This window comes from Mus caroli, unplaced genomic scaffold (assembly GCF_978045245.1).
Source record: "Mus caroli unplaced genomic scaffold, Mus_caroli_1 scaffold_1, whole genome shotgun sequence".
In the NCBI taxonomy this organism is placed as follows: domain Eukaryota; kingdom Metazoa; phylum Chordata; class Mammalia; order Rodentia; family Muridae; genus Mus; species Mus caroli.
Window position 1 is genome coordinate 83836059 of NW_028227256.1, and position 13940 is coordinate 83849998.

The following is a 13940-nucleotide window of genomic DNA, read 5'->3' on the forward strand; positions in this document are numbered from 1 at the left end:
AGGACTTAGTTTTTAGGTTAAGTGATGGCAGTATTGTTGTGATAATATGTACATCATGGCATAGCTGTGAAGGAGGTAGCCATATGCAAGGGCTCTCAGGATCATCTGCTTGGGAGTTGATGGAACACTGCAAACCATGGCTCTTGTGTAACTGAATGCAAAGCTTTGCTGTAACAGCAGTGGCCAGAGAGCCTTAATTTGTGCTTTGGAAACTTGACAACTTTTTGGAAGATGTCCAAGCTCATTCCATACCTGTTTCTGTGTATAAGAACATGCTCTGTTTTTTTTTTTTTTAATTAGGTATTTTCCTCATTTACATTTCCAATGCTATCCCAAAAGTCCCCCATACCCTTCCTCCCACCCACTCCCACTTTTTGGCCCTGGTGTTCCTCTGTACTGGGGCATATAAAGTTTGCAAGTCCAATGGGCCATGCTCTTTTTTAAAAGGGGACTTACAATGATGATCGAAAGGGGTGGGAGTTAGTAATGGAACAGAATGAGGAAGATTGAGGACAGGAAGAAGAATAATTTTTTCAAATTATTGAAAAAATTTCGGGGAGATAAAAGGGAATTTATTAGGTTGACCTACAGCATTAAATCCAGGAAGTCCAACAATGACTTTCTCACCCTGGAGAGGCTGAGAACCCAGTAGTTCAGTCCACGAGGCTGGATGTCTCAGTCTCAATCTGGCCCTGGAGAGCTGCTGATCTTTAGGCTGCACTGGAATCCTGAAGAAGTTGAGTCTAGTATCAGTGAAGGGATGCTGCAGCAGCAGGGTAGAAGAACTCACCTGTGAGAGTGAAAGCAGGCAGGCAAAGGGCAGCCTTTCCTCCTTCCCTGTGCTCATGTGGCACCAGAAGGTGCCACATTCAGAGTGGGCCTTCCTGCTTCAAATAATCTGATCAAGAAAAATCCCTCAAAAGTACGCCCAGCATCATTAGTTTTAGTTGATTACAGATACAGTTAAGATTAGTTATCACTCCACTGTCTATGTATTGGAGGATTACCTTGTCTGGCATCAGTGGGAGGGGAGCCCCTTGGTCTTGTGGCTGATCAAGAAAAATCCCTCAAAAGTACGCCCAGCATCATTAGTTTTAGTTGATTACAGATACAGTTAAGATTAGTTATCACTCCACTGTCTATTATTGGAGGATTACCTTGTCTGGCATCAGTGGGAGGGGAGCCCCTTGGGCAGCTCAATGACCCAGTGTAGGGGAATGCTAGGGCGCTGAGGTGGGAGGGGCTGGGTGAGTGGGTGAGCACCTTCATAGAAGCAGCGGGGATGGAGGGGGTAGGGGGATGAAGGTTTAACTGGGAAGGGAAATAACATTTGAAAATGTAAATAAATAAAATAACAACAAAATTATTCATCATAGTATTGAGAGCCATCTGATTAGGAAAAGCAGAGAGGGGGCTGGTGAGATGGCTCAGTGGGTAAGAGCACCCGACTGCTCTTCCGAAGGTCCAGAGTTCAAATCCCAGCAACCACATGGTGGCTCACAACCATCCGTAACGAAATCTGGCTCCCTCTTCTGGAGTGTCTGAAGACAGCTACAGTGTACTTACATATAATAAATAAATCTTTAAAAAAAAAAAAAAAAAAAAAAGGAAAAGCAGAGAGATGTGTGTTTAATTTTCTGATGGTAATAATAATTACTACTACTGCTACTACAACTACAACTACAACTACAACTACAACTACAACTATGTTTGTGAGCCACAGTGTGGGTGCTGGGATCTGAGCCTGTGTCTTCTGCAAGAGCAGTTAAGTGATCTTAACTTCTAAGGCATTTCTCCAGCCCCCTTGGCTTTTGTTGTTGTTGTTGTTTTGAGATAGTTTTTGATATCCTGTGTTTGAGCTTGTGGAGATCTTGTGGCTTCTTTTTCCCCAAGAGCTCAGATTCTAGGTATGCACCACCATTTAAAACTTTATTTTAGGGGCTGGAGAAGAGGGCTCAGTGGTTATGAGCACTGTTGCTCTTGCAGAAAACCTGGGTTCCTGGCACCCATATGGTTCAGAACTATCTGTAACTCCAGTTCCAGGGGATCCAAAGGCACTAGGTAGCACATGGTAGGTACACAGACTTCAATACAGACACACACAAAATTAAAATAATAAATCTTTTAAAAAACCCTTTATTTTAGATTTGTCTTTATTTTTATGTGTATAAGTATTTGCCTGTCTGTCTGTATGTGCACAGTATGCATGCCTAGTGAATGAGGAAGCCAGAAGAGGGCTTTGGAGCCCTTGGAACAAGACATAGAGACTGTTGTAAGCTGCTGTGTAGGTGTTGGGAATAGAGCCCGGGTCCTCTACAAGAGTTAAAAAGTACTTTTAAATCATTGAGCCATTTCTTAAGGTACTACCATTTAAAGTATCTTTTCTGTTCTTGTTTTTGAAAACTAGGTCTCACTATATCCCACTGTATGTATTTCTTCATGCAGTGCCCAAAGCGGCCAGAAGAGGCTGTTGGAAATTCTCTGGAATTGGATGGTTTTTGATTAGTGTGGGTTCTGGGAATTAAATCTTTTGGAAGAACAGCCAGTACTCTTAACTGCTAAGGCAACTTTCCAGCCTGAGAAAAAAAAACTGCATTGTCACATTTTAGATCTTGGTGATGGCCAGGTGATCGTTTATGCCCCTTGATAAGCTTTCCAGGGTGTATGCATGAGTTTGTGTATTATGATTTGATATTTTATGGCAGGTTCATGCTGTGTAACCGTAGCAGGCCTGGAACTCACTGTGTGGACCAGACTGTCCTTGAACCTGCTGAGTTCTTCCTGCCTCTTTGCGTACTGAGATTACAAATGTGTGTCATCATACTTGGCTGTTTGTTTTAAAATTATTGTGTTTCTTTTATTATGTTTTCTTCTTTCTCTTGAGATATATGCTGATTTGCAGTTGCTAGGGATTGAATGTGCTGGCAAACAATTTATCATTACCTCCATTCCATTTTGATATTAGGACCTGCATTAGTCTGATTTCTGCTGCAGTAACAATACACAGATGTGAACCACAATGGAAGCATGGTAGCAGCATCTGCATAGACTTATATTTAGGGTATATCATCCCATGACAAGAAGGCAAGAAGTGAGAGAGAGAGAGAGCAAGGGGAATGAGGAGGGGTTTGAGCTTGCTTTGATAACGACTCATATTAGTGATGACTAACCACATCCCATCTCTGGTTAATAGCATTAATCCATCAATGAGAGCAGAGCCTTCTTTACTAAATCATCTCTTGTGACTGTTGTGTTGGGGAAATTTCCAGCACATGAACTTTGGGGGATGTATTCAAACTGTAGTAGGATCTGTTTACTTCTAAAACGTTACTGAAGACCCAACCAAAAAATTTTTTTCTTTTTGTGGTAATAGTCTCTTTCTTTTCTTTGAAAAAAATGACCTAACTTAACCATTTGTCTGTCACCTGTTTCACCTGTTTTTGTTTGTTTGTTTGTTTGTTTGTTTTGTTTCTTCCAAAACAATCCCCCTTAGGGGGAAAAAGTGTTTTAGTTTATTTCCTGTTTCATCAAACAGATTATCAAATCAAATAACAGTAGTTTTTTTCTTACTTGTCAAAGAGGCATTCTCCCCCCACTCAACAAGGCATTCTTTAAAAAAGGTACTATTTTCCTCTTTTGTGATGTATGCTGCTAGCAATAAAAAATAGACTGGCTTCTAGTGTAGTTTGTTCTTAATAACTTGAATGTTATTATAGTGTCAGTAAAAGTACCCCTCAGTGTATGGGTAGTACAGTGCTGACTCAGAGTAAAAAATATTTTAACAATACCATGTTAAAACATACATATTTACACTGAATTTTGATTTTGTTGACACCCTCATTTTGAGACAGGGCCACATGTATTTCAGGTTGGTTTTGAACTACTACTACTACTTCTTTTTTTTTTGTTTTTGTTTTGAGACAGGGTTTCTCTGTGTAGCCCTGGGCTGGCCTCGAACTCCGAAATCGCCTGCCTCTGCCTCTGCCTCCCAAGTGCTGGGATTAAAGGAGTGCGCCACCACACCCGGCTGGTCTTGAACTTCTGAACCTGTGTTTCTACCTTTTTTTTTCCCTTGGGAATGATTTTTATTATACTATATTCCTTGATGATTATAAGAGACATTTTATCAGAAGATTAGTAAATGTTGCATTCACAATGGCACACTGATCTTACATTTTTCTTTAATTGGTTCCCCCAAAATATGGAACGCTTCATGAATTTGTGTGTCATCCTTGCATGGGAGCCATGCTAATCTTCTCTGTATCATTCCAATTTTAGAATATGTGCTGCTGAAGCAAGCACGTGCTTCTACCTTCTGAGTGCCAGCTTTACATGTATAGATTAGTTCTGTGTAGTGCTTGGGATTGAACCCAGGGCTTCATACATGAAAGGGAAACACTCTACTATCTAAACTACATCTCTGGTTTGTACATCGAGTTCTTAAAGTCAATTTAAAATTTGTTTGAATTGTATAATCACATATCATTGAGGGTTAAATTTTGTTGTTGCTAGGGATTGAATCCAGGGCTTTGTGTAAGCAAAACATGTTGTTTCCACAATTTTCAACCTAGAACCTTGAAGGTTTTTAGGGCTGAGTAGATACAGATTTGTGGAGGTAATAATATCCAGCACTGTTAAACAGGATTTATGCTGTGATGGGCTGTTCTGTCAGGCACTGTTGACCAGTGCAGTAGCTATGCATAAATATGTTTAATGAACTCGGGCCAGTGTGATTGAGGAACTTGTATTTATTTACTTAATAGTAATTAGTAGTTCAGGCTGGTCTGGAACATTGTGTCGTCTGGGCTGACCTGAAATTCAGAGCAATCTTCTTGTGTCTGTCTTGAGTGCTAAGACTATTGGAGGGAATGTGTTAATCACACTTTATTTTTAAATGTTACAAAATATGTAGTTCAGTAGTAGAATCTGGCATGCACAAAATTGGATTCCATCCCAAGCACTACCGAAAAATACCACCAAACTTTTTTTTTTTTTTTTTGGTTTTTCGAGACAGGGTTTCTCTGTGTAGCCCTGGCTGTCCTGGCACTCACTTTGTAGACCAGGTTGGCCTCGAACTCAGAAATCCGCCTGCCTCTGCCTCCCGAGTGCTGGGATTAAAGGCGTGCGCCACCACGTCCGGCTAAATACCACCAAACTTAAAAAAAAAAAGTTAAATGCAAAAAAGTTGAAATTTGTAGTTATAGTCTTAGTTTCTTTTTTTATGATAGGCTTTAGTTTTTTTTTTTTTTAAAGATTTATTTATTATTAGTAAGTACATTATAGCTGTCTTCAGACACACCAGAAGAGGGTGTCAGATCTCATTAAGGATGGTTATGAGCCACCATGTGGTTGCTGCGATTTGAACTCAGGACCTTTAGAAGAACAGTCAGTGCTCTTACCCACTGAGCCATCTCGCCAGCTCCCCTACCCCTATAGGCTTTAGTTTTAAGAACAGTTGTAGATCCACAGAAAATTGAGAGGATACTATAGAAATTTCTCCCACTGTTGATGACGTTGTTTCTGTGACACATTATTATAGTTAGTTAGTAAGCCAAAAGTGGCACCTTGTTGTTAAAATGTGTCACTTGTTCTTTCCCTGTTTGTTTAGTTTTACCTGGTACTTTTTGTTGGCAGATATGTACAGGACACCATATGACATTTAGTTTGTATCCTTACCCTTTGGCTTTGACTGCTTCCTTTGTTTTAACATCCTTGATGAGTTTAATACTGGTCAGGTGTTTCTGTGAAACTTTATTAGAGTCGGTCTGGTGTTTCCTTTATGATTTGATGGGGTTTGTAGGTTTTTAGAAGACTGGTAGAGAGTGCCATGCATATCATACCAAGAGAACACTAAGGAGGTAGAAGAGGCAGATGGATCTCTTGAATTCAAGGCTAGCTTGATCTAGTGAATTCCAGGCTAGTTGAGGCAAAGTGAGGCCCTGTCTCAAGAAAAGGGGTGGGGGGAACACTCTGATAGTGTGGTTTATCATATTACTTTTGATAGTCATCTTGATAAGTTCTTCTATTATAAATTAAGCTATAGTTACTTTGTTTTCCCTCTTCCCCCTCCTTCCTCCAACCCTTCCCATTTATTTGTGTTTATAAACAAAACACATCTAAAACCCATGAGCTGGCCAGAGGTCTTAACAGGTAAGGGTGATTACTACCAAGCCTGAAAACCTGAATTCAGTTCCTGGGACTGGCAAGCTGTCCCTCTTCCCCCAACAGGTAAACATGTAATTTCAGAATGAAAGTCAACACTAATTGTTTTAGATACACACATGTGTGGTCTTTTCATTTGTGTTGGGTGTAGTCTCTGTAACTTTCTATATAGTCCTTATGCCTGCTTTTACTCAGTTACTTTTACTAGGCTGGTGTCTTTACTAGATTGTCATTGTATTCCTCATTTTAATACAGTCAGGTAATCTGGTTATGTGTTACAAAATAGTATAATCTGAATCTGTTAGATTTTTATATTGGGCCAAAGGAAATATTATACATTTCTTTTAGAAAACTTACCCTTAAATACTTCTGTACCTGAATATTACTTTCTAGAAGTTGGGCCTACAGGGAAAGCAGTTAAGAGAGTAGAAGAGCGGGATGACGAGATGGCTCAGCGGGTAAGAGCACTGACAGTTCTTCTGAAGGTCCTGAGTTCAAATCTCAGCAACCACATGGTGGCTCACAACCACCCATAATGAGATCTGACGCCCTTTTCTGGTGAGTCTGAAGACAGCTACAGTGTACTATAATGTACTTATAATAAATAAATCTTTGGGCTGGAGCGAGCGGTGTTGACCAGAGCGAGCAGAGGTCCTAAATACAATTCCCAACAGCTCACAATCATCTGTACAGCTACAAAAATAAATATTAAAAAAGAGAGAGAGAGAGAGGGGGAGAGTAGAAGAGCTTGGGAGAGGGGTGTCCTGCCTTGTCAGTTAGTAATAAAGTTCCTTCTAGTAGGAGGAATGGCTTTTGCCTTTTTGCAGTTTGGAGTTTTAAAAAAATAATCAGTCAAGATATTCTTTTCTCCCAAAATAGACACCTTTTTATTGGAAATTAGGAGTTCAAGATAAAAGAAAAATATAGAGGTCCCATAAACGTTGAAGATTTGATATCTTTTTTAGGATTGCTCATCAGGAACATTTAAATTTCATAAACTTTTCTAGTAGGAAAACACTTGGAATATTTGCATTTGCTTTTTATTAGTGATTAGATGGGGTTTCATGAGGTTAGAAATCATTTGAAAATATTTGACAAGATAGTACAAGAGACTAATAGCAAATGCTATGCTTAATTTTTTGGAATAAAGAAAGGTTTTGTTGTTACCCCAGGCTGGCCCAAAATTCGTGTTGTTCTTGTATTGGCTTTCTGAGCTGGAGTAGGAAAAATAGGTGTTGGGCATTTCCTACAGCCAGCCATTCTCTGAGAACTAGGGTTTGTGTTTCATGTGAAGTCTATCACTTTGTCGTGTGTATGCATTTGTTTTACTTGTTTTTGTATATTTAAGAACATGAACCGGGCAGCGGTGGTGCAAGCCTTTAATCCCAGCACTTGGGAGGCAGGGCTACACAGAGAAACTCTGTCTCGAAAAAACAAAAGAAGAGAAAAGAAGAGAAGAGAAAAGAAAAGAAAAGGAACATGAATAGTGCTGTTCAGAAAAACTTAATTTTTTTTAAGTTAAAATTGATCTGTGAGATTAGTCTTTTATTTAATAATTTATTTTTATTTTATGTGTATTGGTGTTTTGTCTGATTGTATGTCTGTGTGTCAGATCCCCTGGAAGTGGAGTTACAGACAATTGTGAGCTGCCATATGGGTGTTGGGAGTTGAAGCCTGGTCCTCTGGAAGAGCAGCCCATGCTCTTAACCACTGAGGTCCTCTTAGTCTTCGTTGTAAGATAATTGATTGATTCTGATTTACAAGACTTATAGTGCCTCATGTATATTAAGGTTTAAATCTCTTTAATACAAAGTAAGACATTTGGTAACAAACATCTCATTATAAATTGTCAAGAACAGTTCAAGGCTTAGCTGTCACCATTACAGCCCTCTGTAGCTTGTCCTTTATGTAGCAGCTGCAGAATGAACCCACATACAGGGTTCTCTTGCTGCTGGTACTTTCCTGTGTCCTTTCTGTCACTTAACCCGTTTAAGTCTTCCCTGGACTTAAACATCCACTCAGTTTTGTGTTCTCTTAAAATCTTGTTTTCTTCTTGAGAGCTTGGAGGTTCTTTAAAAAAATATATTTTTGTTTGATATGTATTAATGTTTTGCCTTCATGTGTGTCTGTATACTATGTATGTATGTATGTATCTGGTGCACATGGAGGCATTGGATCTCTTGGAACTAAGAGTTCTAGATGGTTGTGAGCCAGCATGTGGGTGTTGGAAAGCCAACCCAGGTTTTCTAGAAGAGCAGTTAGTACTCTTTACTCTTGAGCCATCTCTCCAGCCCCTTTAGTTTCTTGAATGCAGTGCTCCTCCATAGCCCAGAACCTAACAGGGACCAGTGTTTGGTTGGCATCTGATCAATAGTTTTGGAAGAACACTGTTGTTATATTGTAATATAAGTGCCTTTGCTTTAGACTTGACAGAGTTTCCATCTTTAAGCTGTATTAGCCCACTTAAGACTTTGGACACTCTTGCAGATGAGCAGCACTGGCAGTCTTACTTTTTGGAAAGGGATTTGTTCATGTTGACTTAGTATTTGTTTAGCTAGTTTTTGGGATGTCATAGTAATTTTGGTCAATAATGGTCCTCACCTTGTTTTTTTTGTTTTTGTTTTTGTTTTGCTGGGAATTAACTTACACCTAACACATGCTAGACAGGCACACTTCCACCAACTTTACAATCTTAATGTATTTGCTACATTTAATATATTCATATAATCTATGTTTGGGCTTACTATGCTTTTGTGTGGGTATGAAAGAGACAGCAAGAGGGAACATACCTACTAGAGATTAATATTTAGTGTTTCACTGTACTGCTTTCCACCTTATTTGATGAGACAAGTTCTCATTGAGCTTAAAGCTAAATTTCAGTTCAAGTGGCTATTAGGTACCCCCAAATTCTTCTTTCTCAGCCTTTATTTCCCCTAGGAATGCTGTTACAGCTAGATGCTGCGATGACCAGCTTTTATGTGGATGCTGGCAGTCTGATTCTCATGTTTGTTGCTTAGCAAGCACTTTACCCAAAGATATCTTCCCATACCCTAATATGTTTTAACGCTTGCCTATGTGTAATTGCTGTTATGAGTCTAAATATAGTATGGAGTCCCTGTCTTTGTGTCTGTGTGTGCATGTGCATATTTGTGGGCCAGGTGTGTTTGTATATGTGCGTGCTTAAATGTAGTTCCCAGAAGACAACATTAGCTGTTGGCTCCTTAGGAACCAGTTACATTTTTTTTTTAATTAAAAATAAAATTTATTTATTTGTTCCTCTGTGTGTGCATGTATCTATGTGTGTATATGTGTTATAGCATACATATGGAAGTTAGAGGACACCTTAGAGGAATCTTTTTTGTTGTTGTTGTTCTTTTTTTGTTTTTTTGTTTTTGAGACAGGGTTTCTCTGTATAGCAAGGCTGTCCTGGACCTCACTTTGTAGACCAGGCTGGCCTCGAACTCAGAAATCCGCCTGCCTCTGCCTCCCGATGCTGGGATTAAAGGCGTGCGCCACCACACCTGGCTTTATAGGAATCTTTTACTGTGGGTTCTGGGGATCAAAAATCAGGCCTCTGGGCTTAATGGCAATTATCTTTACAAGCTGAGCCATTTTGTTAGTCCCACTTTTTTTTTTTTTTTTTTTTTCTTAAAGACAAGGCCTCTCATATGCCTGAACTCACTGACTAGGCTAAATTGTCTGGCCATTGAACCTAAGAGATCCATTTGCCTCTGCCTCCCTAGCACTGGGATCACCAATGTACACCACTATGCCTGGGTTTTAAAATGTGGATTCTAAGCTTTGAAATGAGGTTCTACTGCTTATAAGGCATTTTACTGACTGAGCCATCTCCTTTACTCTTATCTCTTACAGACTTGATCTGATTTAAAGGTATAAGTGAAAAGTTAAAGGTAACAGGGTAAGACTGGTAGTAAGCACCCGCTTAGCACGGACCAAGCCCTTTGGGCTTTGCTGAACACTGTCCCATCCTCCGAAAGACACAAAAATGACAGTGTGGAATCTTTATAGACAGTTATATAGAGTGTACAGTGTATATGCAATGTTAAACTCCTATAATGAACTTGAATGCATTTCTCTAAAGTCACTGTACTTGCTGATCTTGATGGTACACACCCCTGTAATTCTAGTACTTGACAGAGAATAGAGGATAATGAGTTCTGGACCAGCCTAGTTTACTTGGTAAAATCTAGTCTCAAAATGGGGAAATCATTGTGTGTATCATTTTAAGAAACAACTGATTTTGGGAATTTGTTCAGTATTAAAAACATAGCTATTGGTTGTTTAAAGTAGTGTTCATTCACAGTGGCAAAAACCTTGTTTTTATAAACATCATATAATTTTTAAAAACTGTGATTTGGGGCTTTAGAGACGGCTCAGTGGCTAAGAACACTTGTTGCTTTTGCGGAAGACCCAGATTCGGTTCCCAGGACCTATGTAGTGACTTACAAACATCTGTAACTCTAGTTCCAGGGGATCCGACTCACTCTTCTGCCCTCCTTGGGGACCAGGAATGCCTGTGGCACACATACATACATGCAGGCAAAACATTCATACACTAAAAATAATTAAATCTCAGTTTTTAAAGGATTAAATACAAGATTATGACTTAATTGTATACATGGTAGAATTTTGTCTGCTCAGCTATACTGAGAATACATGTTTCATAGTAGAGGATATAATGGGATTTTCTTTGGGTACAAGGTCTCATGTATCCCAGGGTGTCCTCCATCTTGATATGTAGCTGAGAATTACCTTGAACTTCTGATCTTCCCCCATTTCTCCAGTTTTAGGGACAACAGGCATTTTCCATTATGCCCTGTTATGAATCTTAAGGATAGAACCTAGGGCATTTTCCATGTTAGCTATCCTTGATTTACCAGGTTTACCATTCAACAAGCAGAAAGTGTGATTTTAGTTTGTGGAAATTAATAGCTAATCTCTCTTTCTACTTTGTATAGGTGAACGTATAAAGAGGTACGGAGAGACACTTTGTAAGTTTTTATCATGTTCACTTTCAAAGTTAGAACTTAAGGGAAGGCAAGAGTAATCATTGACTTATTAAAATTATTATGTCATGAATATGGATAAACACGGTGACAGAGGAGAAAGCTTGGGATGAAATTAAGTAAAAATTGTTTGCTGCATATGTCTAACCATATGGCCTTTCTCTACCTGTAACGTCTAGCACAGAGACATTGCATGTGTCTCCTGTGCTCACCCAGGTTGGGTTCCCCCCCCCCCCTTTCTTAAGACAGAGCTTGTGTAGCTTAAGCTAGCCTCTAATTCACTGTTAGCTGAGGCTGCCTGACCTAGATCTTCCACCTCCATTTCCCTGGGGGAACAAAAGAGTGTCTAAGTTCCTGGAACTGGAGTTACAGGAAGTGGTGTGCTGCTCTCTGTGGGTGCTGGGAATTAAACTTTGGTCCTCTGCAAGAGCACTATGTCTCCTAATTGCTGTACCATCCCTCTAGCTTTGCAAATTGGATTTCTAAAAAATTAATTATTTTGGAGATAGGATCTGGCTATATAGCACAGACTAACTATCCTTGAACACATTTCTTCCTTTGCCTTTGTAGTGTTTATGCATTATCTAGCATAGAAATTTTGTTGTAATTAGATATGAGTTAAAAGAATTTAGATTATCAAAACGATGTTAGAAGACTCTTAAGATTTAGCAGTAGTTGAGAGAAAATGACTAGGTGAAGGATTGAGAAGTGGGAGGAGTTTCACATGATTGGCTTTTTCAGTGTGATTGTCCAGTAAAATTTCCAAAAGCCATGGTACAATATCAGTTGCTGCTTGCTTTGAGGTAGGCTAGTTCAATTGATTTAGAATGATACACAAAGAATAAAAAATAAAATAAATAAAAGTAGTAATACAGGGAAAAACCCCAAGTTTGTAATTTGGGGAATGGGGGGCCGGTCATTCCTCTCACATTTCCTTAATCCAGGCCATTTTGAGACTTGTCCTCATTTTCTGTGTGCCCTTTTGCACTTTAAGTGAGCAGAGTTCTATCCACAGGGACTTAGTAGAAGACAACACTTGAGCTCATAGTTAAATAAATAAGCTATGAATATTCTGGGGGAAAGTTAGAAAAGGAGGAACAGAAAAGTTTGAGCCAAAAATAGCCAGACAGTACTAGTCATAGTTAAAAAAATGAACCTTTTTTTTTTCTTGGAGACAGCATTTCTCTGTATAACTGCCCTGGCTATCCTGGAACAGCTTGGCCTTAACAGAGATCCGACTGCCTCTGCCTCCTGAGTGTTGGGGGATATTAAAGGTGGGTGCCACTACACCTGGCTTGAAGAACTGGTTTTAAGAGAAGGCTTCTAGAGAGGCAAAGCAGAGTTAGCTGCACATCCCAAGTTTTACAAATTCAGAGCTATTTCCCAATGGTCAGGAGGCTTGTACAGGTTTGAGTTGAACACATTTGATTAGGTGGGGTTTGAAGTGATCCCCTTGGGTGTAGTGGTGCTTACAGATTCGAGGGTACCCTAATCTACAGAATAAATTCCTCAGGGCAGCGGAGAGTACACAGTGAGACCCTGTCCAAAAATAAAAGATAAAAAAGGAAGACTATTCTCACTTCAGCACTTAGCTATAGCTTTAGAAAATTCTTTTTAGAGATAAGGTGTAAGTGTACTATGTAAGACAGTCCCTTCAGAACATAGAAATCTATAAACTCACTGTATTAAATGGATTGGGATGAAGAATCCTAGGGTATGGAACTCAGAATTGAGTACAGTCCTTAATCCCTCCTTTAATTTATAAAGGGAAAGTAGTGGGACACTTCTGTTTGCTCTCTTGGGAATTAATTGCTTTCATTGTTCTTAGAGCTCCCCAGAAGTGTTTACATCAGGAAATAATTCTAGGGAACCATGTTATAATTGATAGCTGAATTCAAGTTTTGGAGCATTTGATGTTTGTGAGGTTTTGCTGCAATCAGGATGGTCAAGTGTGCTAGAACAGGATTTCCTTGTTCATTCATTTGTTCCCTAGATGCTCCTGTGTCTAGGGGTGTCTCTTACAGTTTAAGACTTTTGTCAGGAGTTGATTCCGTACCCAGTCTCAGAGGTTCTGTTTGTATCTTCTTTGTTATTAGCACTGGTGGTGGGGTTTGGTGCTTTGAAAGCCTGTGTGATCAATACATGCCTTGTAGTAAGTTAAATAGGAAAATAAATAAATAAATAGTTAAGTGATTTTTTTTTCAAAAGTATTTTCATAAATACTAAGTAGTTTTATTTTGGTCAGAATCTGCTTGCTCTTTAAATCCAGTCTAGTTCAAACCCTAACTTGGTTTAGAAATTTAGATCCTCTTTGCAATAGTTAGACATACCCTCAAAGTTCATTTGAAAAAATTTACTTGAAATAGTGGTTCAAAAAACCTTAAGATTTAAAAAAAAAAAAAAAATAGCATGCCTTTAATGCAAGTGCTTGGGAGGCAGAGGCAGGTGGATCTCTGAGTTTGAGGCTGGCCTGGTCTACAGAGCAAGTTCTAGGACAGTCAGAGCTGCATGGTGAGATCTACATAGAAAACAACAACAAACAATAGCAACAAAAAGATTAATACACTGTGAAGCTCTTAACCTTTATATTTAGAAGAAAATACGCTCACTGAATGCATTGGCAAACATTTGTAATCTCCTCAGTACTCATGAGGCAGAGTCTGGATGGAGACTGGACTATGTGGTCAGTTCTTAGAACTCTGGCACAGAATTTTCAATTTTTAAAAATTTATTTATTTTTATTTTATACAT

The 13940-nt window shown here is 39.1% G+C and overlaps 1 protein-coding gene and 1 non-coding gene across 8 annotated transcripts in view; one reads left to right on the plus strand and one right to left on the minus strand.

Moving 5' to 3' along the window:
• The window catches only part of Gigyf2 (GRB10 interacting GYF protein 2), a 129393-nt gene that overhangs the window by 11252 nt on the left and 104201 nt on the right, over positions 1-13940 (plus strand). Inside the window, exon 3 of one of the 7 annotated variants that reach the window (XM_085839159.1) lies at positions 11142-11174. The exons of the other annotated variants lie outside the window; for them this stretch is intronic. The gene's annotated coding sequence lies outside the window, so the exon portion shown is untranslated. The remainder of the gene's footprint in view (positions 1-11141; positions 11175-13940) is intronic. 7 annotated transcript variants of the gene reach the window in all.
• On the minus strand, positions 4196-4302 carry LOC115032349 (U6 spliceosomal RNA). The gene has a single exon (XR_003838029.1). It is a non-coding gene; the product is annotated as a U6 spliceosomal RNA (small nuclear RNA).